The sequence below is a fragment of the Amblyomma mixtum genome, chromosome 10 (assembly GCF_055824585.1).
Source record: "Amblyomma mixtum isolate Tamu chromosome 10, ASM5582458v1, whole genome shotgun sequence".
NCBI classification, from domain to species: domain Eukaryota; kingdom Metazoa; phylum Arthropoda; class Arachnida; order Ixodida; family Ixodidae; genus Amblyomma; species Amblyomma mixtum.
In genome coordinates, this window is record NC_143021.1 from 77,965,342 (window position 1) to 77,991,123 (window position 25,782).

Below are 25,782 nucleotides of genomic sequence, written 5' to 3' on the forward strand. Positions count from 1 at the left end.
GGGGATTGGAGATCAGACGGGGCAGAGACCGGAGATCGGACCGGGGGGGACTTGGAGATCGGAGCTTGATAGACTCCGGAGAGACCGGCCGGCACCGGAGCGGAGACCAGGCGAGGTCTGAGAGAGGGCTCGGAGAGAAGTCGCTGATGAGCGCTCGTGAATAAACCACATAGTCCCGAAGAAGTGTCCAGTCTGTTCCGCAACGTGTCGCCGGATCACCGAACCATTAGAAGACTTCAAGATAATCGAAATTAACTATGCCATTTCACTTTTCTCAGTTGATTTACAAGCCGTTAGAGTGCAATTACCGTATTCGATTTTAGCGATGCTGACATTTCTTTCTGAAGAAATAAAAATGGAAGTTCTTCCTTGCATTCCGTGACAACTTTCTTACCTTGATAGTACGCCACCACATCTTTTGCAGGCAGTGCATTGTTGCGCAATTGTTGGCTGTCTGGTCTATTTACCCCATTCCAAGCCCACTGTAATGAAATTATCAGGGGCACTTAAGTCTCCTCACGTGCGGAAACGCGAAAGCTGTGTGCTGTCCGCCACTTGCGCCATCTGCTATTCCAGCGCCGTACATTGCGAGGGGAGAGGTTTTCAGTGGGTGCCGCATGATTGCTCTACGACTTCACGCCAAGCACTTCGGAAATAATTTCGACCACCCGTGGATCTATAACGGGCACTGACATCGCACGGCACAGCATCGCTGCTCCCTAGGAACGCGGCCGCCGCGGTCGGGTTAGAACCCGGGTACTTCGTATCAGTAGATGAGCGCCTTATCCACCGCGCGGGTCCGTGCTCCATTTCGCGTCTCTTCAGTCCTCTGTCAATGGTCGCTCCGATATACTTGTGGCTTTCAAGCGTCTATGGCAAGTGACCCGGCCGATGACAAAGTTGATGACCGGACCTCAGGCAATGGTAGGATACGGTCGCCAACCACCCAACGACAGGTCACTTGCCCCAGACCCCTGAAAGCTGCAGGTGTATCAGAGTTACTACGGAGGACTGAATGGACGCGAAATGGACAACATCAAAATGCCCGCTTATAGAGTATGGCCCGTGGTATTGCTGGCTTTGCCTCTTCTTGAGAAGTCAAGAAGTCGCTAAAGCGCTAAATGCGTATGCATCGAATGTACTGCGTGCACAATATTGCTCCGTTATTCAATACTAATCTTAATCATTATAGGGTTGCCAAGGTGGTTCAGTGGCTTTGTCGTTCGGCTCCTGATCCCAAGGTATTTAGGTGGAGGCCAAATACGAAAACTCCGCTGTACTTCGCGATGTCAGCGCGTGTTAAAGAACCGCAGATTGCATAAATTAATAGGCAGCCCTCCCCTACGGTACCGCGTGTAGTCACGTGTTGTTTCGCGACGTTGAACACAATTAATAATTCATATACACTTCAAATACTGACTGCTTAGTTGCATCGTCATTCTGTACGAATCGAGCCCCACGCTACAACGATGGAGAAATTTTTGTTCAGCGCATAGCCACATCCTCACAGAAATGCTTTTTAAACGCCTGTGTTTCTCGGATTCCATTTACCGATGAGCGCATGAAAGTGCAAGCTGGAAAGAACAGATACTCTGCAATGGATCTTGACGAAGTCACGAATGGTGTGATCGGCAGCAGGCATCTGCGTCCGCAGTAGAAGGCAGTGTCTATACTGCTGTAGTGACTGAATAAAAGCGAGGTGAGCAAGTCTAGCATGTAATGTACAAATTACGCCAGCAACACCACAGAAGCAATGAGAAGCGAGAAGGAAGAAGAAAAGTTTTTGAATGAAGGTATATGACAAACAGGACTAATAGTTCATGCGCGTTTCCTCGCCGATAACGCTGTAGAGGCTTTATTAGAACAAAAAGTAACTGCGCAAAAGGACTGGACGAGAGAAAGAGAACCACACGGGACAAACGCAGACTGACAACTGATTTATTCCACCAACTCCTCTTTAATTCAGCAGCAAAGCGCATGCGCACCAACCACAAAAACAAAAACAGAAGCGACACTCATCTCTTGGAATCAAGGAACTCGACCTCCTTGCGGTACAGGTGTACTGAAGCATCGCTAATGCACTTATCAGGCCCTAACCTCGCGATTTCCAAGGCCTCGATAATTTTTTTTTTCTGCACCTTGCAAGTTGTCGCGTTTGTGCAATTTGGCGAGAAAAGATAAGCAAAAGAAGGTTGAATGTGGCATTAACCACAGGAATAATTTCGTACAGTGTACATGCAATGTAATTTATCAGATTCCCCTGAGTTGTGGTAGGTTCTACATAGGGCAAACTGGCCGCTGCGTCAACATTAGATTATTAGAGCACGCAAATTCCTTAGAAGATTCAAGGGGGCAGCATCTGCCTAAGCATTGTCACACTTGTAAGCATGATGACAAAGATTGTAATCCGCTTTTCGATAGGACTAAGATTATCGGACGCTCGAGGGATAAGAAAGAACGAGAAATTATCGAGGCCTTGGAAATCGCGAGGTTAGGGCCTGATAAGTGCATTAGCGATGCTTCAGTACGCCTGTACCGCAAGGAGGTCGAGTTCCTTGATTCCACGAGATGAGTGTCGCTTCTGTTTTTGTTTTTGTGGTTGGTGCGCATGCGCTTAGCTGCTGAAGGAAAGAGGAGTTGGTGGAATAAATCAGTTGTCAGTCTGCGTTTGTCCCGTGTGGTTCTCTTTCTCTCGTCCCGTCCTTTTGCGCAGTTACTTTTTGTTCTAATAATGTCGTACCAACTAGCCCCTCACCGCACTCTTCTAGCTGTAGAGGCGCTGCCTATTGCCGAAGCCACCGCGCTTTCTTTCTGACGTCATAGAAACTGCGCAGCCGTTTTCAGGCCACTTGCCGCTGCTATTCGAGCAGAATAACGGCCTGTCACTAGCGCACAGCTCAGAAAGAACAGTGCAGAAAGTTCCCTCCACGGTGCTAAGGAGAAAAATGGCGCCAAGTAAAAATTAAGGTGCAAGAAAAACGCAAGCGGCGCGTTCTTCCATGGGCAGTGAAAGGCGAGGACCAGTTTTCGTCCGGAAAAGCGGAGGACTAATTGGACCACGGCACGAAAGGGGGTAGAAGATCGCGTGGTGGCTTCACAGCAAAAAAAGAGCTGTGTTACTGTCAAGTTATGAAAGGGCTTTGCTTCCTTCGCCCCGACAGCTATATCGGTTCATTTCAGGAAGGACTGGAGTATAGTCGGATACAACTTATGAACGCAGCGGCTATTCCACGTCAAAAGCCCCCTTCCAGATAATTGGAGTACCTTGGGCAATTCTCACGACCCTGCTATGTGACAAAGCAGGGAGTGGAATGTAAAAGGAGATAATCTCTTAGCTCTCTGGTTGGGGATAGAGCCTTCTCTCCATTGTGGCGCCGGTCTCTGCACTCTCACGGTAGCTGAGTGATGAGAATCGATCGATGCCATGGGCTGAAAAGGGCTGGAAGGGTGACCAGGAAAATATTCTCTGCGGTCTTGAGTTGTAGCCGAAAAGAATCCGTCTTTTTGACAGACAAAGCTGCCTCCGTTGACGAAGTGTTTCGGGAAACATCTGGGGCTGCAGGAAAAAGATAAATGGCAGAGAAGTACTTGCAGCTCGGCTTTTGGTGCGTATTCGTGAAAGAGATCAGAGAGCACAATGGCAACATGGGCGAGTAAGGGAACAGGACGTTGTGTGCCAACTGCGATTAAGAGCATATGTAAGGGCAGAAGATATATAATCGTTCTTCCTTGAATAAATCCTGTTGAAAGTGCAGCGCACGGCTTGTTCCCTTACTCCTCCGTGTTGCCATTTTGCGCTCTCATGTCTTTCATAAATGGAAGACACTGGCCACCGCTATCAAGTTCGTAAAGAACTTTGTCGCCACGATATTGGAAGATCTTATCTCTATGCTTTGCTGTCTCTGGTGCACTGGTCCACTGATTCACGGCTTAATTTGTTCCGATAGAAGGCAGGATGCAAGCCATTTCCTTATCGGGATGCCTCTTGCTTCGACATGTGACTCCTAAGAAACACCTGGGCAGTCGTTCCACGTGGCCCCACAGATGGACGATCATAGTGGTACCAAGCACAGCGCACATACGGCGCCTATGTAGTTATTTTGAAAAATTAAGCTTGGAATAAGATGCAGACAAAAGCGGAACACACACACGAGTGCTGTCTCACAACTCGAATTCTATAAAGGGGCTACAGCATATATAGGATGAAGGCAGGAAAACAAGAAACCAGGCCAAAAAGCCACTCTGAACCCATGCTTGCATGAATTATTCCTTCATGGCTGATTTAAGGTTAGCAATCTCCTTTTGTTTTTATTTGAACTGCAAGGGTCCGCAGGCAGCGTATGACATGAGGGGCGGGCGCATAAACGGCTGTTAACAATGACTGTTGCGTGGCAGTCATGAAGATGACATGGCTTCCTCGAGGGCTGTTTTGAAACGAGCAGGATTCATTTTAACCCCTTTAAGCCTGTTCCACATTCGGAAAAAGAACTCCGAAATATACAGCGCCAATAAAATGCCCAAATACAGTTTAGCAGCACATCTAAACTGCCTGCATTCAACAAATACATTCTAACAGTGGTAGGGGGTTGAATAATGCGTGGTTTTAGGCGCTTGGGGAAACCAAGAACCACTCCCAGGAACAGCAGCGTTCCGTTGAACTCAGACTTGCAACTCCTGTGGCATACCATTCTCTCAGGTTTCTTTTTTGTGGTTTCTGTACAATTACTATTTTGTGATGTCCCCACGGAAGATGCGGAGGGCGCTTGACAATGATCATTCCTATCAATCGATGTCATATTTCTGAAGCCGACTGGAAGGCTGTGGAACATTTGGTCTCTTTGGCACAATGCTAACCTTTCCTTCGAAATATACAACCACGTTAGGTCTCTAGTTGAACGGAATACGGAGCTATAGATGGTCGCCTGTAGTAGTCATTGCCGAGCCTTAAGAAAGGCGACCCCACTTTCAAAGATAAAACTCCTGTGTGCCTCTAGTAATCAGAATAATTTCACAACAGGCTTCTAGCATTCCTACCGATACGCGTAACACAAAGACTACAGGTGAGGAATGTGTCAATCCAAGAAATTGAGGCCGGAAACGTCGCTGTGTCGAAACAAATGCACATTTCCACACCATCTGACACCCCTTTCGACATTTAATTAAGAAAAATCAAGGGATTCATAGTTCATTTAAAGCCATAGGTGACCCTTCCAGCCTTTGATAAATGTTGTCCTACTATTCGTGGAAAGAAATACTATTTATTAGTGCAAGGGGGATCCGGGTGGCCCACTTCTGCACAGAGTATTAATTTATCGTGTCAGTCTCCGCGCTGTTTTTACTAGCTCCCGTTTAATTGTTTTGGTGCCAGGTGCTAGAATGGTTGACGGCTCTCTAAGACTATCTCGGATATGCCACCAGCACATCTCTTATATCACTGCCCAAAGGGTGCAGCTGACCTTAGGGTGCATCGATGCCCGCGCTTACGCTGACTTGGCCCATCCAGGCACCCTATCTGCCCTCCATACTTTCTTCCCTGTCTTATCACCGGATCTCAGTGCATGGCCCGACGGGGAGTTAGGTAAGTGGCACGAACACGGAGCTCTGAATTAGCTATTGTCAAAGCAAAGCGAATGCAACGAATGAGCCATTCTTTAGTAAAGATCTGAACATGTGCTAGGCATGCCTGCCGAAAACAGCGGACGAGTCACGATACCTGCTGCGCTACAGAAGACGTTTAAGTTTCATTAGATAAACCCAAGGAATGCAGCGTATATCTCAAGCGAAAAGACCGGTACCAATTGAAGCAACTCAACGGCACGAAGCCAAGATCAGACAAAAAGAGAAACACAGCGCTGTGAGATCCGGCCTGCAACGCCTGCGGCCTTGAGTCGAGGAGTGAACGCAATAAGGGCAGCGCTGACAACCTACAGCACTGCATTGTACACAGATGACTCGCCCACGTGGTCTAACTACACAGCACGGCTGTTAACTATTTGCCCAAAGTGAGGCCACTGCCTCTTTGTAAAGAACTTTTCTCAGAAAAAATGCGATAGAGGTAGCCTGCTTGTCCAGCAGACCTGAAAATTGAGCAGGTGTTGTTAAGGAGATTAGTCATTGGTGTGGTATTTAGCTGTAAACAGGTCCCATTGTAAAGGACTTCTCAGAAAAGTGCCAGCAAGCAAGTCAACTTGTCCAGCCCGAGGGAGAATGGAAGGAATCTTGATAAGGGGATTAGTCATTTCAGTAGTAGTGGTATTTGGGCGTGTTGGTTCATAACTTTTCAGGAGGACACAGGAAATTAACTGTAGCAAAGCAGACATTTGTGCTAATTGGTGTGAATTCACACAGGACACAGGAGCGCAATAAAAGACACGGTAGCGCTCGTCCCTCTCTACTTCTATGTCCATGTCTTTTATTGCGCTCATGTGTCCTCCTGAAAAGATTAGTCATTTGTAGGCTACTTCTCTGTGTTCCGGTGTTCCGGCCTCATTGTAAAGAAGTTCTCTCAGAAAAAAAAAATGCGAGAGGAAGCCATCTTCTCCAGCAGGACCAAGGATGGGCGACGTGTTGATAAGGGGATTAGTCATTTGTGGGGTATTTCGCTTGCTACTGGCTGCCATTGTGCTAAATTCAGCAGCATAATAGCGGGGCCAGACAGGGACCAGAAGTGCGACATCACGTGACGACAATTTAAGGGGTGAAGTCCAGTCCAAGGTGCGACGTCTTTGCCGTGCGTTGGAGTCCGCAGTTTTCAAGCAACGCTGCTGGCTTCAAGTCTTTCGTAACAGACGGTTCGCGACGGCTGCGCAGTCGGCGTGGAAGAACGGCGGATCGTGGCTGAACCTGCAACACGGAGACCTTCTTTCTACCGGTGATTTGGGTGATTTGATTTTGCAGCTTTGATTTGTTGGCCGAGAATATATCGTTCATTTCTAAAAGCTGGTCGAAGCCCTGCGGCGATTTTGTTTTTGAAGCATTCACATACTTGTTCATTATCGTTGGCATTGGAGGTGTTTCAGCTCATAAAGCCCACGGAAAAAAGCATGAGCTATTTAATTACAAGTGAGCACCTTGGTATCATTGTTCGTCATACTCTAACCCCCAAAAGACGTAGTAGCGGAGTCCACCGGCCCACCAGTGAGAGATATTACTAGGCTACAGAAATATGTGCATGTCTTCCTCTCGACGTTTAATGTCGCATACTGGATTAATAATTACTGCGTCATTGAAACTTGACATTACCTTAGGAGGTGTCAGCATTCCAACTTTAGTCGCCACGCGACCTCGTGGGCCGCATATTCTTGGACACCGCATTGCTTCAGCGGCACTGGCTGGAGCACGTGCACTACCTTTCCGACAACGTGATGGCAGCTGCACGCAGGGTTGAAGTGCCGTGCCAATTTGTTCTCCTGCGCCTAGACGGCAATTTACGCCATTTGCAAGTATACAGAGCCAAATTTAGCATTGTCATTTGGGCAACACCGGGTGCTCGCTACGAAACGGACGCAACCGCGTTCGCATCGACACTTGGGTTCGCTCGTGGTGGTCGGCGCGGCTGTCATGTAATGCTTGTACAAGCATGAGTAAAAGTAAGTACTTTCAGCTATTATCTGGTAATATAACTTGAGCGCGGCCGGCACTGTGAACTCACCTCAGATAGCAAGCTTTAGGGTTGGTAATTTAGGGTTCCAAAACGAGAGGCGGTGATTTCGCGAACCCGTGTTAAAAAAACTCATTAAAGGTCATAACTAGCGTATGTGCGCTACATTGTCGCACATACGTCCACCCCCCCACTCGTAGCCCCCGTCCCCGCGGGATGGCATGCGCCGCACTAAGTAATAATCGCGCAAAGATACAATCGCAGTGCCAGCAGTCAGGAGCCAGTGGAGATAATACGGCGCTAAAACTGCGTCCTTGCGAAAGGCCCGGCTGACTAGCGGCAAACCGAACCACCAGCGGTTCGCTTTTTTAGGATTCCGAACACCTTGTATTGGAAAGCAACCACCAGCGCGAGTGGGCCGGGTAAATAGCGCGTGAATATAATTTTCTTTGCCGGAGCTAATTTAACAATTGAATTACAAACTTCTGGCGGGCATTGATTATTTTTTTTTGGTGCTGACATCGCATATTCAACATTCTGCTTCACTCTTCTGACGGCTTGGTTGTGGCTATTAAAAAGCTATGCAGAACTGAAAGGCTTTAAAGTTTACTAAGCGAGTACTGTCGCTCCAATTATCTGCGCAGTGTTGAGTGGCAGAATCGGGCGAACAGTGCAGGACATTTTTCTTTATATTTCTCACTGGAATGACGCAATTAATTGAATTCAGTGGGACGAATTTCGGTATCAGACCGATTTATGTGGTGAGCGAGAAGATACTTGTTGCTGCTTTTGCTTTTAATGTTTAACTGCAAGGTCTTTGTATTTTATTTATATGGCAGTAGCCAGTTCTAGTCCACTTTGTGTCCAGTCATTATATTTACTGCATGCCGATTACCACCTCTGATCGATTGCTCCCTTTTCTCTTACACATCCAGGAGTAAACCAGTCTGAAACAGTTTACGTTAATCGTCTCGGCTAATGCTTTACCACTAGTGTCATAGTCATGTATGGTGTGTTTTCAGTGAAATGCTCTGGGTTTAATACAATTAAAACTGTCCCCGCTATGTTGTTGTTTTATTTTTTTCTGAACTGAAATTAATAACAGCTTATGTACTGCAACTACTGTTTGTAGTAGCTTTCACATGTCTTTTTTTTTCATGAACCCTAGCAAATGTCTTCAGAACAATAGACCATACGCGAAATGCGCAGCGCCATCTCGTTTACAAGCTGAGAGTTAGGTCTGCCATCTTGGTTGAGGCGAGGAAGTGGCATAACTGGCATTACTCTATGGTAAGCGGAGACTGCGCAAGGCCCGCGCGGATTCACAAACCGCTGGTCATCCGCTGATCGACCCACATCATATAGCGAAAATGCCGACGCACTGCTGTGTCCCCTGGTGTAAACAGCGAGGACCCAAGGATCCAGGCGGTAATTAACAAGGTGCGTGGTATTTGCTTTCACACACGCGTAATCCGTGCCCGACAGGTAGGGAAATATCGGACGTACCCTTATTGATAGTCGTCTCATTGAAAAAAGATGACCTCGAGTTAAATACAAATGACTTCACCTGTTAGAGAAGTAACGTGTTGTACCTTAACTGATGTTAGTGAAAGTTTTGAAAGGCTTCCTTTCTTTCTCACGTCAACCCTGCGGTGTTTGTCTGCGGACCTTCTTTGTTTACCCTCGGCCGTGGCAGCAGCCTTGTCGTTGGAGCAAATTCAGATGCTGTGAATATTAGTGACATGGCGCTCGCTCTTGTAAGCCCGTGGTTACAAGGACTGCATTAATGCTTCGCTCGGCATTAATCGCGCCGCGGTAGAGATGCCGGATAGTGCGGATAAAGCGATGGGCGCACATTATCGCGCCGGTGGCACACGGGGACTTCCGATCGTGATCGCTGTGGTCCAACTAACCGAACCGCACCGAGTTTGCCGATCTCTAGCGCACAACACGATCGCCTACGATTGCGGCCGATCGCAATATCCGTATCGCGAAAAATCGCGATCGAAGGTGCCCGCTTGACGGATATGCAGCCTGGTAACAAACACTTGCACCGTTGCAGTAAAACTGTTTGTTGTCCGAAGTATTTTTAAATGTCGCGCGCAGGTCACAGTAGTCATGTATTGCACATATGGGTTACTGATGAATTATTTGTTGATGTAGGTTTTACTTACATGTAAATCTTTTGAAACTTGGTTTCATATCATCGCTTCCCAAGGGATGCCACATTATACAAAAAGTGGATCATCGCCATCAAGCGTGACGAAGGGAAACACTTCAAGTTACAAAATGCACAAGAGTGTGTTCAAGGCATTTCCTGCCATCAGATTTTATTCCCGGTGTATTCAGCGGCAACAACTTACTGCGAGATACAGCCTGCCCCAGTGTGTTCAGCTTTGGCGACAAGCAACAGCTTCGCAAGTCACCCAAGAAGCGGACACTAAAGGCCTCTCCACAGGCACGTGAGATTTCAGATCCATCTGTTGCTCAAGCACCGGCTGTAGAAGACAGTGAAGCAGGATTTTTTGGTGACCAGTCTACTGATCGATCATCTGCAGCAGCTTTAGAGTTTGAAGCACATGAAAAAGAGGGAGGCACTGAAAGCTGTCCACCTGCTTCTGGTACAACCTGTTTATTAAGTAGTGGTGAGCCTGTCAATGAAGTGGAACGTCTCAAAGGTGTGGTTGCCACACAGGGCAATGAAATAGACATTTGTTAGGTTGGGGCAACCAAAAGGAAATAAAAATAATACGCCCCTGCCTGCACCGCGTACGCACAACAGGCTTAACCCAATTGGAAAATAAAAGAATAGGCCCGTAGACAAATTGTAATTTCGCCACCCATGGGTGAAAAAGTAAAGTAAAAGGGAATAAGCTACTGTAGCGACCCACAGCGGAGAGAGCGGGCCCGGGGAGGCTCCCCTGACCTCCCCTGGGAAGTAGCGGAAAGGGAAATGGGACATGGGAGGGGAATGGGGACAGCGAGTTTTTTGCTCTGATCCTTCGATTGTCTCGACTCCATTGCTGGCCTGCCTGGCCAGGGCAGGGAGAGCATCGAGATTGCCCAATGGTGCGGCCCCACTCACGGGATGCCCGACCACCCACCATACGCAACGGCCTCCGACCGTCGGAGACAAGAAAACCTAACACGGGGTCAGTAGCTATCTGGGGCTCGTCCACGACACTAGGAGGATTTTCCAACCTGCCGGCTACTCGCCATCGAGTGCTTTTCGCGGTTTTTCAGACACCGGAAGTATGTGTGATAGTCCCTGCCAGTAGAGGCTCAGATCGTCAGCGGCCTCGGAACTGACACCTCCGTGGGGACCCATCTGTGCTTCCCACCATCCATCCATGCACTTATTTCCTCCCCTAGCTTGCTCTTCTCCTATTGAGGAGAGAGTGTTCAAGGCCGGGCGACCGGGCCACTAACCGAGAACATGGCTTAGGGTGAGATGAACCGGGCCTACTCCACCGGTACTCCTCAACATCGACGGTTTTTGCCAGACTCTTCCGAGGTCGTGCTAGGCCCCCATCCCCCGGCGTCCCGCAAGGCGGTTAAGCCTGCGGCCGGCCGTGAGGCCGCTTCCCCGAAGCAGACAGATATTATTTTGGGCTTAAAAAAAAGAAATAAGAAAAAAGTGCCCTGCCCGCAGTCTGTAGTATAAATGTGAAGTCCTCCAGGAGCAGCTGCTCCAGACGAAGACGGATATGCACCTATGTCTGCAAGAAAATCGCCGCCTCGCTGCACGTCTTGAAGAAAAAGAAATTAGAACAAGCTTTTGCATTGACCGTTTTAAACACTCAAATGAGGACTTTCTTGCTTACACAGGAATACCATCATACCAGCACTTCCTGGCATTGATGACTTACATCAACCCCGGAAAGAATGGGAGTAATGTTTTGAGAAATGCTGGCATCAAAGCCAGCGGAGGCCGACCGCGGAAGCTGACAGCAGAGAATGAGCCTTTCCTCGTACTTGTAAGGCTTCGTCTCGGCCTCTTCGAGCATGACCTGGCACACAGATTTGGGATCACTCAGTCAACAGTGTCACGCATATGTGTGTCATGGGTTAACTTCATGTACATAAGACTCTGCAAACTACCACTCTGGGTGTCAAGAGCTGTTATAGATGCAACAATGCCTGCAGCATTCAGGACGTATCCAACAACAAGAGTTATTTTGGATGCAACAGAGATAAAGTGTGAGGTGCCCTCCTCACTTTCTTTCCAATCAAGCTCTTACTCTGCTTACAAGTCTTCAAATACTTTTAAAGGCCTCATTGGTGTTTCACCAAACGGCTTAGTGAGCTTTGTGTCAGAGCTCTACACAGGTTCTATCTCAGACAGGGAGGCCGTACTGAAAAGTGGATTTCTGAACCTCAAGTTTGACAGAAATGATTCCATCATGGCAGACAAGGGATTCTTGATTGAGGACCTTTTGGCAAGCAAAAATTTGAAGCTGAACATTCCACCATTTCTGCACAGGAATGCCCTGTCTGAACAACAAGTCAGGGAAACTAAGGAGATTGCTTCATTGAGGATCCATGTAGAAAGGAGAATAAGAAGGGTCAAATCATTCCATATATTTGACCGGCCGATCCCACTCACACTGGCTCCCATAATCAATCAAATCTGGACTGTGGCTGCTATTCTCACGAACTTTCAAAGCCCTTTGAGCAAACCTTCACAACCAAGCACGCAACAGCTGGCACTTCCACCATAGCTAATGTGTGAATAACTTAGAGGATGACTTCTATAAATGCTGCCTCAAACCATGCAGCAAGATAGCACAGGTGCAGAAACTTCCCTCACCCCAGCAATCAGGAGAGGGCACAAGGACTAGAGTATTATGACAACAGATTCTGTGCAATCCTGTACGAAAAACAAGTGTAATAAAGAGAAACTACAGTGATGCACTAAATTTACCGTTCTTTACTGATGGGTCACACTCATGAAAGCGATCACTTAGCACCGAGAAGAATGATCAAAATTTTGCTTCTTAAAAAGGGCTGGTGCCATCATGGCTTTAGGAATTTCGGCTTGTTTTGTTTGGGAAGTGGCCACAAAATGTAGGCTTGCAGACTATGCAGGCATGCCTCTGTTAGTCTGATGAAATTTCAAGAAATCAATAAGTGAGCATCTGTCCAATTTTTTTCTTGCCCCTATTCAGCACTACAATATGTTTCACCAACTAGCCCAAAAACCAACCGTTTCATTCTATACCACAAAACCTGCTTTCAACAAGAGTTACTTCTTAAAATTAGCTTTCGTGTGACTTTCTTTTATTTATTCAGGAAATGCAAAAATATACAATGGGTGATCAAAAGACAAGATAAGGAATGGACAGTTATACAAAGGAAGCCATACATACAAAAAATCACTAGGTGCAATATGTGTACATCACTACAATGAAGAAAAACGAATGGTCAAACCATTCGATGAGTCAATGAGTCAAACCATAGATGAATGCAATTTCAGTACAACACATTCTCAGAATTCTCACACGACAGCAGTGTCGCGAGCAGCAAAGTAACGCAGAGCAGTACTGAAAAAGAACTCATCCAACTGTGACTTAACATTGTCCCACTTCCCTTGATCGAAGTAAATGCGCTCCACAGCCATCCACTTTTCTGAGAACACAACAAAGTCTGCCCATTTGCATTCTGTGACAGCCATCTGTCCTAAAACTTGATAAAAATATTCATCATCTCTCTTGAGCTGAGGTGTACCATTAAGAAATTCAAGACAAAAGTTTTTTGTAGGTAGTGTCAGCTTCACTGTCTTTCAAAGAGTAAGGGCATTTAATCTCTATGACACCACATGGTGCCTTCTTCGGGGTCAAAGGCCAACCTATCCGGGCTTGCACCCAGCCATGGAGAGCCAGGGTGCACAGCAAGACCACAATATTGCAGGGTCACGTTGTGTCCTGCAGCTCTCACTGTAGTGGCATACCGCTCCGCTGCAGCAGACTCGTTTATTTTCCATACTGTATAGCCCGTACCCGGGACAGATCTTTTGGGTCCAAGAGATTCCTTAAACCTTTCTCTGTCCATTCTTTTCGCCTCATGACCTTGCCAAAGGTAGATTCTGTGAGGCGGTGTCGTCGTGCTGAGTGCCACTTGTCGCTCAGGGCCTGCTCCTGGTATTTGCTTCTAGGTCCTGGGCTTCCTCAGGAGCAAGCTGAAGGTGCTAGGAAAGAAAAACAGTATTATGTATTTCCCGCAAGTCTGCACGTTATTGATTTTCAGCGGTTCTCAATAATCCTGCTTGGTGCACATCCAGCCTATTTCGACTTTTACTCGTAAAAGTGCATCAGATGACGCTAATGTGAGCATGCAAAATGTTGATGGATTCAATGGCCAAACTGAAATTTTCACAGTTCGCTGCAAGCCAGACATCTTTCATGCCTTGTGTGAGCCGCCGCACAACTGTTTGTGTTGTTATATCATGCTGCAGAGCTATTTTAATTTTTGGCCTATTCTATGAAGTATTAACAAGACACCACCTTACACTAGACCATCTATAAAGGATGGGGCAGGAGAAATAAAACATCCTGTGTCTCAGGCACCGTAATTATCACTGTACAGTATTTGGCCACGACCATGGCAACAGAAAGTTCGAACTGTTGGCTGTGCAAACATGCGGCATGCTTCACGGCTTAGTATTATCAAGCACTTCATTCTGAGAGAAAACACGAGCTATGAACTGATGGTCAATCTTGGCTGTAAAGGGAAAGTACACACCCACAACCAGTCAAAGAGAAGTGCTGCTTCATTGCGAAATGTAGGTTCACTTTCACCACCAACTGGTATTTTTGGTGAATTATGAAGCTACAGTGCATTTAGCAAAGGGCTGATTGCATGGCTTAACATGGCTACTACTATGGTTGATAAACAAGCATATTAAAATTCCGGTCCCCATGCTGGTTCTTTACCCTGTACGACTGCCCCTGGCACTCGTCGAAAGTAATATGGCAGCTAGGTGAGCTCTGACCGATGCTCATTACTTTCAATGCACATTATGTGAATGACAAATTGACCAATAAAAAACCGGAAACTACAACAAAGAAGAGAGCAAGAACATGCAGCTGGCTGTGAATCAGTCAATAAAGTGAGCAGTTTTAGCTGTCCACATAGGAGACAAGAATATTTTAAACAGTAATCGTTCCCGTGAGCCAGTTCATGAGATAAAGAGCACTTTATGCCCCACCGATTCAGAGCAGCAGGTCTAAATGTATAGTATAGTCAGACATGCATGCTTTGAACACTGTCACAGCACTTGCCGATCGCCAGACTAAATGGCCTTGCAGCCTGGATGGTGCTATCACAGCCAGTGAACTTTTGGAGGTTACATTTTAAACCTTTTAACAATATCAGTAGCAACACTTTCCATGACCTGGCATGTAGATGGTGTGTAAGTGCCAGCAAGGCCTCGTCAACGAATGTTAAATATTTACCAGACATGGTGCTCAATATGTGCTCTTAATCACTCAGACCTGAATGTAAATAGACAGTAAGCACTAATGCACAGTTAGGACAGCAGAAGCATTTCAACAAGCATGCTTACTGTCATATGTAAAAAGCACTCGCTATATGCTAGACAAATAAATAACACTTTTGCTACCATAAACACATGGCGAACCTGCAAAAGCACCCTGTAAATGCAGTGAACGAAAGCAACAACTAATGTGCTAACCATCAGGATTTGTTGTTCGTCAGCTGTGAAAACAGCAACAAATGTGTGCGGCACTGCACCAGAGAAAAGCTGCAGTCGTGGGACAGCACAACTGGTGCCTGCACCAGGGGCTATGGTTGATGACAACAGAGTCTTGAAATCATGCGGACTGTCCGACTGCTGGTAGGTCAATGGCGAGTCTACTGGAGCAAGACCTGCCTTTGTCTTCACCAGTGGAACCTGCACGTCCCGCAAGACAGCGGCGAAAGGAAGGTCGCCCGTGCCTCCCGCTCTGTACCAAGTGACTGGATTGCGGCTACTTGGCTAGCTTCGTCTTGGTAGTCCAAGCTTGCATCCAAAAGGCGAGCAGTCACTGGCAACTGCGCACCGCCTTCCCGTGGGGCTCGCCAGTCTACGTCAAGGACACTGGCAGGCTTGATGCCTTTCTGTCTTGGGCGTCTCCACTGCTGAGGCAGCTCTGTGCAGGCAAGCTCTGGTGGTGGCTCTGCAAATCCCTTCTGCTTCAACAGGGCTAGCAGGCGTACTGCTGCAAGGACATGGCTGCAGGCCCCACTCTTTCCTGCTGGGCATTCGCAGGTAGTGGTACGAGGCACGCTAGCGGCAATGTGAAAAGACAGCTGCTCATTGTAGGGACGGCCACTTTTCTTTTGACTTCGGAAACATGTGCAATGCACGTGGACGATACCAAGTCTGAAAAGAAAATCCAGAATAGTGCTGTGGTACTCATGAAGTTCAAAGCTTATCCTATAACACTGGTATGTGCACTGATGGGAGAGTGCCCAAGAACAAAGACATCTCAATGCATGTAAGATACAACTCTTGCATAAAGACCTTACGGCCAGTGTTTGTTTCATGATTAAAGCGGCAATTAAAACTGGTTCTAGCAATCAAACGCTTTTCTGGGTGTTTCTGTATAGGTAACGTAACCGCACCAAAAACCACGAGATGAAACTAAAAAAAAAAAACAAATCCTGGGGCTTTGGGTGTCGCAACCACCAAGGCACGCCGCAGTGGAGTGCTCCGGATTAATTTAGACTATCTGGGGCTGTTTAACGTGCCCTAGAACGCAAGTAAATGTACAAGGGCGCTTTTGCATTTCGCCTCTATCGAAACGAAGCCGCCGCGAGCGAGACTCGATCCCTCAATCTCGCACATAGCCACAGAGAGCCTTAGCTGACTAACCCGCCGCGACGGGTGAGAGAAAACTGCGAGAACCGATTTGCAAGGCAATATGCACCGCTCTGGGCACGCGGCCTTTCGATCGAGTATCGGTGCGTCTGTTTCGCAAAATGTTTCTGCGGCGATTCGGCGTCCGCCCCTTCAACATATAGAAACCGGCCTCATCTTATCAACATAACGTTACTCGAGCTTGTTGCTTCCGCCCACAAACGCTCCTTGAAACGAAGAAAGAGAAGCCCCCACTATTCGGTTGCGACGGAACTTCCATATCAAATGAGCGAGGTACGAATGTGCGTGTGCGTGTAATGGAAGAGTACAGAGCGCCGGGGCAAGGCTGCCGTCAGACGCCGTTCGCAGAGTACGCCTAGAGCGCTACAGCAACGCTACAGCAAAAAGTTGCTTACCCCAAGTCACACGCGTTCGTGCGAAGCGATGACGGCGAACAATAGGCCTCGATGGCAAAGCTGTACGCTTTCTTGCGTTGTCGAGCAGAGGGGACTTTCTGGTCGCACAGCCATCCTAATGTGCGCTCCGAAATATGGGGAACGACGGTCAAATCCGTCGTCCAACCTGAGCTGTTCCGACTCGGAATGCATAGCGGCTGGTATGCGACGAGAGGACTTGCCATCGTAAAACCTTTCGCTCAAATGCAAACAACTCTCAATACGGCGTACAGGCTGCCAGCTCAACACTCGCCGCAACCAAGATGGAGACCGGACTTCCGGTGCCCAATGTTGGCAGATGGCCAAGCAGTTTTGCATATGGACTATTGCAGTTCTTTTAATTAATTCTGGCCTGTGGGATCCGTTGCAAACAAAACTGCTCTAAGTCGCATTTAAATGTCACCAGTTTGCTCCAAAAGTGCTCCGAAATAGCTTACCAATTGCTCCAAACCGTTTCCAAAATTGAACTTTTGCTTCTCCCGTGCCTCCTCTAAAAAGCTGGAGCCTGCTTCCACCCCCGCTACGTGTTTTGCCAAACATGGCGTAATAATTCCCTAGTGAATATTCAACAAAATTGGCTGCTAGCCTTGTTTTCTCGCATTTTTTTTTTCAGCGAACTATGGCAGGTGCCTCATTGCAAAAACACAGTGAGGCTGACAGCCGTCGTTTGCAGAACGCTGGTCGAAAGAACGAGAGGCCGTTGTCACATGTGAAGACGTAAAGCGAAATTACGTTCAAAAGAATATTTGAATACTTTTTCGGGAATCGATCCCCTGACCTCTGGGTTGCTGGTCAGACTTGCTACCACTGAGGCACGTTTGCACGACTTAGTTAAAGGAGACATTGTGTGTCTTGTGGCACAGTGTGCGTACGGATGCATACTAATGACTGTAATTTTAAAGTTGCAAGGAAATAAGTAGTTACTGGCTTTTAACGCTGTCCTGTCATTCGTTTCAGGCGGAGCTTAAGTGTTCCCCAATCTTTTAGTGTTCCCAGTAGACTATTTCAAAGATAACCTTGAACTCTGTAGCTGAAACAGGGTCTTTTTGTAATTGAGGCATTTCAGCCATTTGATTATTTGTCTGCGTTAGTTTTGAGGTGTCGTAGACGTTCTTTTACTTTGTTAGCCTGAACATATGTAAAAAATTTGTCACTGTTCTCAGTTTGTTCGCTTCCCGTTCATATTGGTTTGGTTTATGGGGTTTAACGTCCCAAAGCGACTAAGGCTATGAGAGACGCCGTAGTGGAGGGCTCCGGAAATTTCGACCACCTGGGGTTCTTTAACGTGCACTGACATCGCACAGTACACGGGCCTCTAGAATTTCTCCTCCAAAGAAATTCCAGCCGCCGCGGCCGGGATCGAACCCGCGTCTTTCGGGTCAGCAGCCGAGCACCATAACCGCTGAGCCACCGCGGCGGCCGTTCATATTACAATCCTTAATTTTTTGTGTCGGGGCCTGAATGCCTTCGGCCACTTTGGGTATTTCGTGGCCTTGTATTGTAAGCGCCTGATCAGTTGTATCGTTAAAAATCATCACACCTAATTTAGTTGCGCTAAAACTGAATCCTAGAGTGTCTCCTTCGTCTCCACAGCAATTAACCAAAGTTTGTAAATCTTGCAGTGTTCCGAACAGCGGCGGCACCTAGAGGACAAGCGGCAAACTAAAAAATGTCGACACCAGCGGCTTCACCTTGGTCTATGGAGGCGCGGCGCAGTAAGCACACTACGGAATATTCTAGTTCACTGTAGTAATGGTTCCCAACCTTACAACCAGATGGCGCCACTATATGCTGAGTTTATTTTTGCCTCTGTGATAGCATACGCTGAACTAAAAGTGAGAATGCGCCCGCGTTTGCAGACAGCGTAAATTTATGCCCCGGCCCGCTGTCGCTTTGTCGTGGCGTTTGCTGAGCCAGGCGAAAGTGCGCCTCTTCGGACTACTAATTCCTCCTCTGTTCACATTCATGTCGCCAACTCCGCTTTACTGTAGAGTCTTGGTCATCCATTGAGTGTTTATGTCTGTTGCCTCCGTTTCTAGACTTTTCGTGTTGCTTTTCTGCCATGATGCAGTCGCTTCCCGCCGCTCAGGGTAGAGCGCTAATTCTTGTAAGTATAAATAACTCCTAGAGACATGCACATGTGACTTATGGTTATAGTCGAGCTGTTCACTAAGCCATACACTTTTACGGTTGCGCACTTAAAAAAGGTTAGAAACACGTGAAACTTAAAATTATTCCACATGTACTTTTTTTTCGGGTGACTTCTTGCGTCAAGTCGCAGGTGTAGCCTCGAAATGCATGCCTGTATTAACACACGCTTGAACAATACACTCATGGCCACAAGTGAACAGCATCGCACAAAAACGAAATATATCACCTCATCGCATGGCCGGAGTGCAGGAAACGAATTCCTCGGTTTCCTTCACTCTCTGATTTCTGTTACTATAATTTTACTTGGTCGATGAGGCAGACAGCGTGGTCACTTATTCCTCAGTCGCTGTCACCATAAATAAGGCTAACAATATTTCTCTTACATTCTTGTTCTTGGTTTTGCGATTACAGTTGTTTTCTCAAAATTCAGCGCATATTTCCAGTGCAATATTTTCTCAATAGGCGACATGACACGGCGCAGATATGCAGACGCACGCTACGTGTGTTTTCGGTGCTCTAGCTTGCGTTCGTGCGGGTGGGCGTGTGTATGTGTAGCATAGCGCGTGTGTAGCGAAAAATACGGCGCCGGAGAGACACGGTACACTGTGTACCACTGCGTCATGTTTCTACCACGATGTAGCTTTTTCTTTTCTCTGCATCATGGAGACACCTTTTGGAAACCTTACAACTGGTCTGAAAGAATCGCGGAAAGCATCCTCGCCCCCTCAAGCAATTCAACAAGCCCGTCAACCATCTTGCCCTTTCTGTCCCCTCTTTCTCTTCCTACTAGGCGTCCTTCTCAGTATCCGACTACTGAACATGCATTTGCCAGGCGCAGAGAAGGCTTCACGCCGCATTGATACTTTTCTTTCGCCCGCAGAGCCCTTCCTGCTCCCCCCTCCTCCCACAGTGTTGAAGGTATTCCGAACAAAGGTTCACCCGACCGCCCAACCCCCCCCCCCCCCCACCCCGGTGTTCCCTCCCGTCTGCCCGCGAGCGGCTACGCGAGGCAGGAAAGGGAAAATAAAAGAGAGAGGAGGAGGTCAGGGTGAAGCGGCCCTTGGTGGCACTGCCGAACTAAACGGCCATGTCCCGGAAAGCTGGGCTTGATTATATTTGAATGTCTTTACCCTTCTCAGTGCACATGTTACGAAAACCTGTTTATGGATTTCCGCGTTGTACATCGAAGCCGGCTACTCTTATGCATTTTAGTATAATCTAGTTCAGTATAATATAAGGTTAATTGCATGCCATAAAACACTTGTTGATACTTAAGGGCCTATTTAAGCTCACGGAGATTACAAGTGTTCGTAATATTTTAACGCCTGCATTGCAGACAAGATGGAGCAGCGAATATTTATTGTCGACGTCGTATATAACCACTCTCAGCTAGTTCAGTGTTGTATGACTATGAGATAAACATTGCGCCTAAATTTTGGCTGATGCTTTTGTTTTAGAGTATCGCACATTTTACAGATGCTTTAGCTAAGCGCTTGCCGCCAAACGATGAATAGTAAGTCGGCCCACTTGAGTCGGCCTCTGTAAAACTGATGAGGTTAGCATAATGCGCCTTCATTCAAGTACAATGAAGAGATTGTTGTGTTACGCAGATTACTAACTCCGCATGTGCTTCTGTTTTTCGTTATCCTCTCACAATGCAGTGGGGCTCAAAATATGGCGACACAATATCGAAAACAGTGCACCCGAACGCAAGGAAGGAACACATCACCGTGGAGAAGAAACCGTCCAAGCTTCCTGTCACTTCGCGCGGGAGGATCGCGACATCCACACTGCCTCCGGGGGTGCCGGATATTGATGCTGATGGCGACGAGGAGCCTCTATTTAGCACTGAATATGTGAAAGACATTTCGTACAACATGTTCATGCAAGAGGTACGCATCGTTCAGTATTTTCAAGGAGCCTTGCTAACGCACTGCTGCAGGCTAGAAGCACCACCAACTGTAGAAACACAAGAAGGAAAATTGTGCGCTGTAATATTTGGTCGTTCGTGTGGTGATTGGTCAGGATCTTAAAACACTTGCAACCCTTTTGCCACGGGCGTCAGTGTCAAGTGAACTGTCTTGTCGCGTACGTCTTTGTTTCCCGATTGTGGCGCAAGAAAAAGATTTGGCACATAGTGCATGTTAGTCATACTTTAACGCCAGCAAAAGGCTACTGATTGGTGAACTTTTGTGACATGGGTGATGCATATGTATGCAGGATATTAAAGGGACTGCAAAATTAAAATATGCTGGATCAAAAGGCAGCGGTGGTCTGAGAAACTATCCTCCGAGCATCACTTCGGTGTCATTTGTGCGTCAAAATATAACGTCGTTTAAAGCAAAGTCGCTATCGGAGTTCGCAAGGGATCATTAAATAATATTTACTGACGCCAGAAAAAGATTTCGAGCGATATGTACTCCGTCACTCGTCACTTTGCCGCAAAGTTTTCGAGCTAGCTTCATTACAACCGAAGATATTGACGATTAAAAACAATGCTCCTTCAGCCCCCGTGAAATCATGCACGCCGAAGCGCCAGAAAAAAATTAGCTAAGGTTTAGCTCTGGTTAAACCGGCCAAGTTGCGTTGGCAGGGTGGAGCCAGGTGGAGCGCGGCTAAAGCGGTTGCTATCGCAACGGCGCTCCATCTGTTTCACCTCGGCCACCGCCGGGAACTACGCGACGGCTCGAAATCTGACGCAGTAGTTTTTTTTTTCATTTTTCATATTTTACTTTGTTTTTCCTTATCTTTATTCTGTTTCATTTCTAATTCTTATTTTTTATTTGTTTTGCTTCTTTCTTTTCTTATTTTTATTTTTGTTCTATTTATGAAACCCATGCACTCACTAGATGAGCGTTTATTCATGCTCAAACCCTGAGCCTTCGTTACGGAGTTGTGGCATCTCCACCTGAAACGCCAAAAGCCCTGGTTCCATTCCCAGCCTCGACACAGTTTTCTTTTCAAGGTCAACCGTGAACACGCAATGTAGGTCAACCGTGGCCTCCGCCGGTCGCTACGCGACGGCTCGGAACCTGGCCCAGTATTGCTTACGCAATAAAAAATGAGGAAGCAGGTCAGGACTGCACTCCTCCGCGCCCCTTCCCATCCCGTCCACGCCACCAAGGCACGCCGACTGAGAAGCTTCGCCGAGCGAGGGGAAAGTTAATGCGCGATGAGGCGTCGCTTTAGTACATTTCGAGCTACTATAGTCGGATAGAACTCAAAGGTGCAATGGTGTGCGCTTTTCCCCGTCAGAGGACCCCCTTCCATCCAATGGCGTCGGCTGGTTCCCATGATCCTGCTACCGTGTCTATAAAGGGAGCTGGGCCACAATGGAGAGAACTCTCTATCCCTGGACCACAGAGGGAAGAGATTTTCCCCTTCATCTAACACTCGCTGCTTTGTCACAATAGCAGCGTCATGAGAATCATCCGATGGCGTTGGCTCGAAGGAGGTCCTTTAACCGGGAAAAGCAGCGGAGTTCTCAAATTGCATCCGAATATATGAGTAGTAAGTTTCAAAAAATTATTTGTAAACTAAAAAAGCACAAGCAGAGCTTTTAAATTTGACTTGAATGTTAGCAATGACCACCTATACAGATGTGTTGCACTACACAACATGGCTATCAAAATTTTCAGGGTCCCTGTAAGTCTGCATTAGGATGATATATGAGCTCTAGCCTCACGTGTGACAGGCGCGGGTTTCGGTCCCCAGTGCCGCCGGGGGCCCACCTGTAATTCAATGGGTACAAGCTTTCCCCTGCGTGGTGTTCGGCTTATCCCGGGTGAAATGCTTGTGATATGGGTCTTTGACCCCACCCTGTGTGATTAAAACTACCTTGTGTCATTTCACTGTTTGGCAGAAGCTGCCCCTGCGACAAAAAAAAACAACTATCACCATCATCAAAACTGCATTGTAATGTCATCACTGTCTCCGAATGAGGGAAGATGCACAAAAACAAGGCCGCTTTTCCGTCCTGTTCTCGGACCTTTGCTACAGATTTATCAAAAGATTGCCGCCCTTTACGGTTCTCCTGGATTTCCTCCTGAGAATGGCATTTTACTCCCTACGGTCACGAATGAAATGGGGGCTAGGAACAAACTAGAAAAGATCTTGGGAGATTGCGATTAGGCGTGCTGGGGAAAACCACAAATTGGAGGGGGGGGGGAGGGATGGAAGGAAGATTCCTTGAAGCGCAGAGTAAAACATTGTAGAGCTAAATAGGATATATGAAAACGGGTGGCAACAAAGAAAGAGCGTTCGCTCACATTTGGAGGCAAAATCTTTAAGTGCAGCTAGTGCATATGAAGGCCACAACCGAGTATACCCTGTAGAAAAAAGCATTCTGTGCTCATTGCCAGTTGCAGACGATGTGAGGTGTATGAGTCCAGCAGATAAAAAGCCGACCGTGGAGATGTAATTTAGACAGAATCATACCCTGAGTGACAGCGCCCTGTTGTTTTAATCTGATAAGGCACCACTATTAGAAGGTCCCCAGGATTACGGCCCATGCGCCTCGGAAAACCGGTCGTGCCATCTCGCGACAGCCGGCGGCGCGGCGGCGCGTAACTGAATGGCGACGAAAAATAAGAAGTCAATATCTCGTCACGCATAACAGTTACAAGCGAGCTCTGAATCTGAAGGGTTAAATGCCTCATAAAGTTTCTTTTAATAAAGTTCCATCACTGTGGCTTGCATAATGCGTTTACCCTGCGCGATGAGATATGGTATGACGAGGTCTCGAAAGAAACCCCACTTGTCCTCACTTGATCACTCCCGCTGCCCTGATTTACAATATATCGGCGAGCTCTAGGAGCTTTAGGTAGCGAAATGTCCCGTCTTTTAATAGATGTAAAGTATTTTACATTTGAAAGAGGCAAAGTTTTTCCCTGGCTATTTTTCTATTCATCCTGCATCCTCAGCACCGGCAAGAAACGAGTGGCGCCCTCTCTCGGTGCGTTTGGCTAGGCGCCCGTCTACGCTTTTCTTGCTTGCTTTAGGGAGATCAAGTCATGTCGTATGAATGTGCGCTTTTATCAAAAGTGTCCCCATCGGATGTAAGCACACAAACATTGGCCGCTACAAGAAAGCGCTCGCCATGTATGGGTATTAGGATTATAAGGGAACTTTGGGGCTTGACAGGTACATTTACTATTGCAAGCGCATACAGTGGCTATTTGAGGATGAGTGATAGTGGAATTGCGTGCTCATTAACAATACAAAGCCACGATACTTAGGTATTAGCCCATTAATCGCTACATCTCAAAGCTCAATAGCTCTTCGAAAGTTTAGGCGATGTGGTCAAAATGCAGCAGGGATGCGTTGAAATCAGTGTACCTCTGTAGTCTTTTTATTGAATATAATGTAATGGGTTTTTCGGGCACAGAACACAAAACACAGCACGGCACAAAACAATAAGCGCGGAATGGCGTTCACCGACAGTCAGCGGTTCCAACAGAATCAACAGGAGGCACGCGCTCGCCGAGAGCAGTTCCGCTGCCGCGCGGGCACTTCTTCGTCATTACAATAGCCCCCGGCGAAGGAGGAGCCATCCTGGCGACTCAGGGCGTGGTACACATCACGGGTTCGTGGTAGGGCTTGAGACGGCTGATGTGAACGGTTTCACGGCCACGGCGGCGGTGGTCAGAGGAGGGTGTCAACGGCTCCACAACGTAGTTCACGGGGGAGCTCTGGCAGACAACACGGTAGGGGCCGTGATATTTGGTGAGGAACTTGAACGACAGGCCAGGAGGACCAGAAGGGACCCATAGCCAAACAAGGGAGCAACAGGCAAAGCAACCAAACAGGCAAAGGGTTGACCTGAATCACGGCGGTCTTTCTGAAGATGTTGATCGTGGGACGTGAGAGATCGGGCTAGTTGGCGGCATTCTTCGGTATACTGGGCTATTTCAGAAGCAGGGGAGCAGTCGGAAGCATCAGGATAGTAGGGGAGGATGGTGTCAAGCAGGCAGGTAGGTTCGCGTCCATAAAGAAGGAAGAATGGCGAAAAGCCAGTAGTAGACTGGACGGCGGTATTATAGGCGTATGTCACAAATGGGAGTACGAGGTCCCAGTTGGAGTGGTCAGGAGTGACATACATGGTGAGCATGTCACCGAGCGTCCGGTTAAACCTTGCGGTCAGCCCATTCGTCTGAGGATGGTACGCCGTGTTTGTTCTGTGAACTACGCGGCATTCTTGTAAGAGCGCCTGGACAACATCTAATAAAAACACGCGGCCACGGTCGCTAAGAAGCTCGCGAGGAGCACCGTGGCGAAGAACGAGATTGCGCAGAATGAAAAACGCTACGTCCCTGGCTGTAGCCGCCGAAAGAGCGGACGTCTCGGCATAGCCCGTAAGATGGTCGACGGCGACGACAATCCAACGGTCACCAGAAGTAGAAGGCGGAAGAGGCCCATAAAGGTCGATGACCACACGATCAAATGGACGTGCAGGGGAAGGTAAAGGCTGCAATGGTCCGGAAAGGCGCTGCGATGGTGACTTGCGGCGTTGGCAGTCGAGGCATGAGCGAATGTACTTTCGTAAAAAGGTGTACATGACGCGCCAGTAGTACCGGTGCCGAAGTCGCGTGTAGGTTTTTAAGAGACCAGCATGAGCGTTCTGGGGTTCGGCATGAAAAGATGCGCAGACTTCAGTGCGTAAGTGGCGAGATATGACAAGTAGCCATCTTCGACCATCTGGCATGTAATTCCGGCGA

The 25,782-nt window shown here is 47.6% G+C and overlaps 2 pseudogenes; one reads left to right on the top strand and one right to left on the bottom strand.

Annotated features, from left to right (window-relative positions):
* Positions 1-11,676: 11,676 nt before the first annotated feature.
* On the top strand, positions 11,677-12,274 carry LOC149326218 (uncharacterized; annotated as a pseudogene).
* A 1,450-nt stretch (positions 12,275-13,724) lies between these two features.
* Positions 13,725-17,068, bottom strand: LOC149326219 (uncharacterized; annotated as a pseudogene).
* Between the last annotated feature and the right edge of the window lie 8,714 nt (positions 17,069-25,782).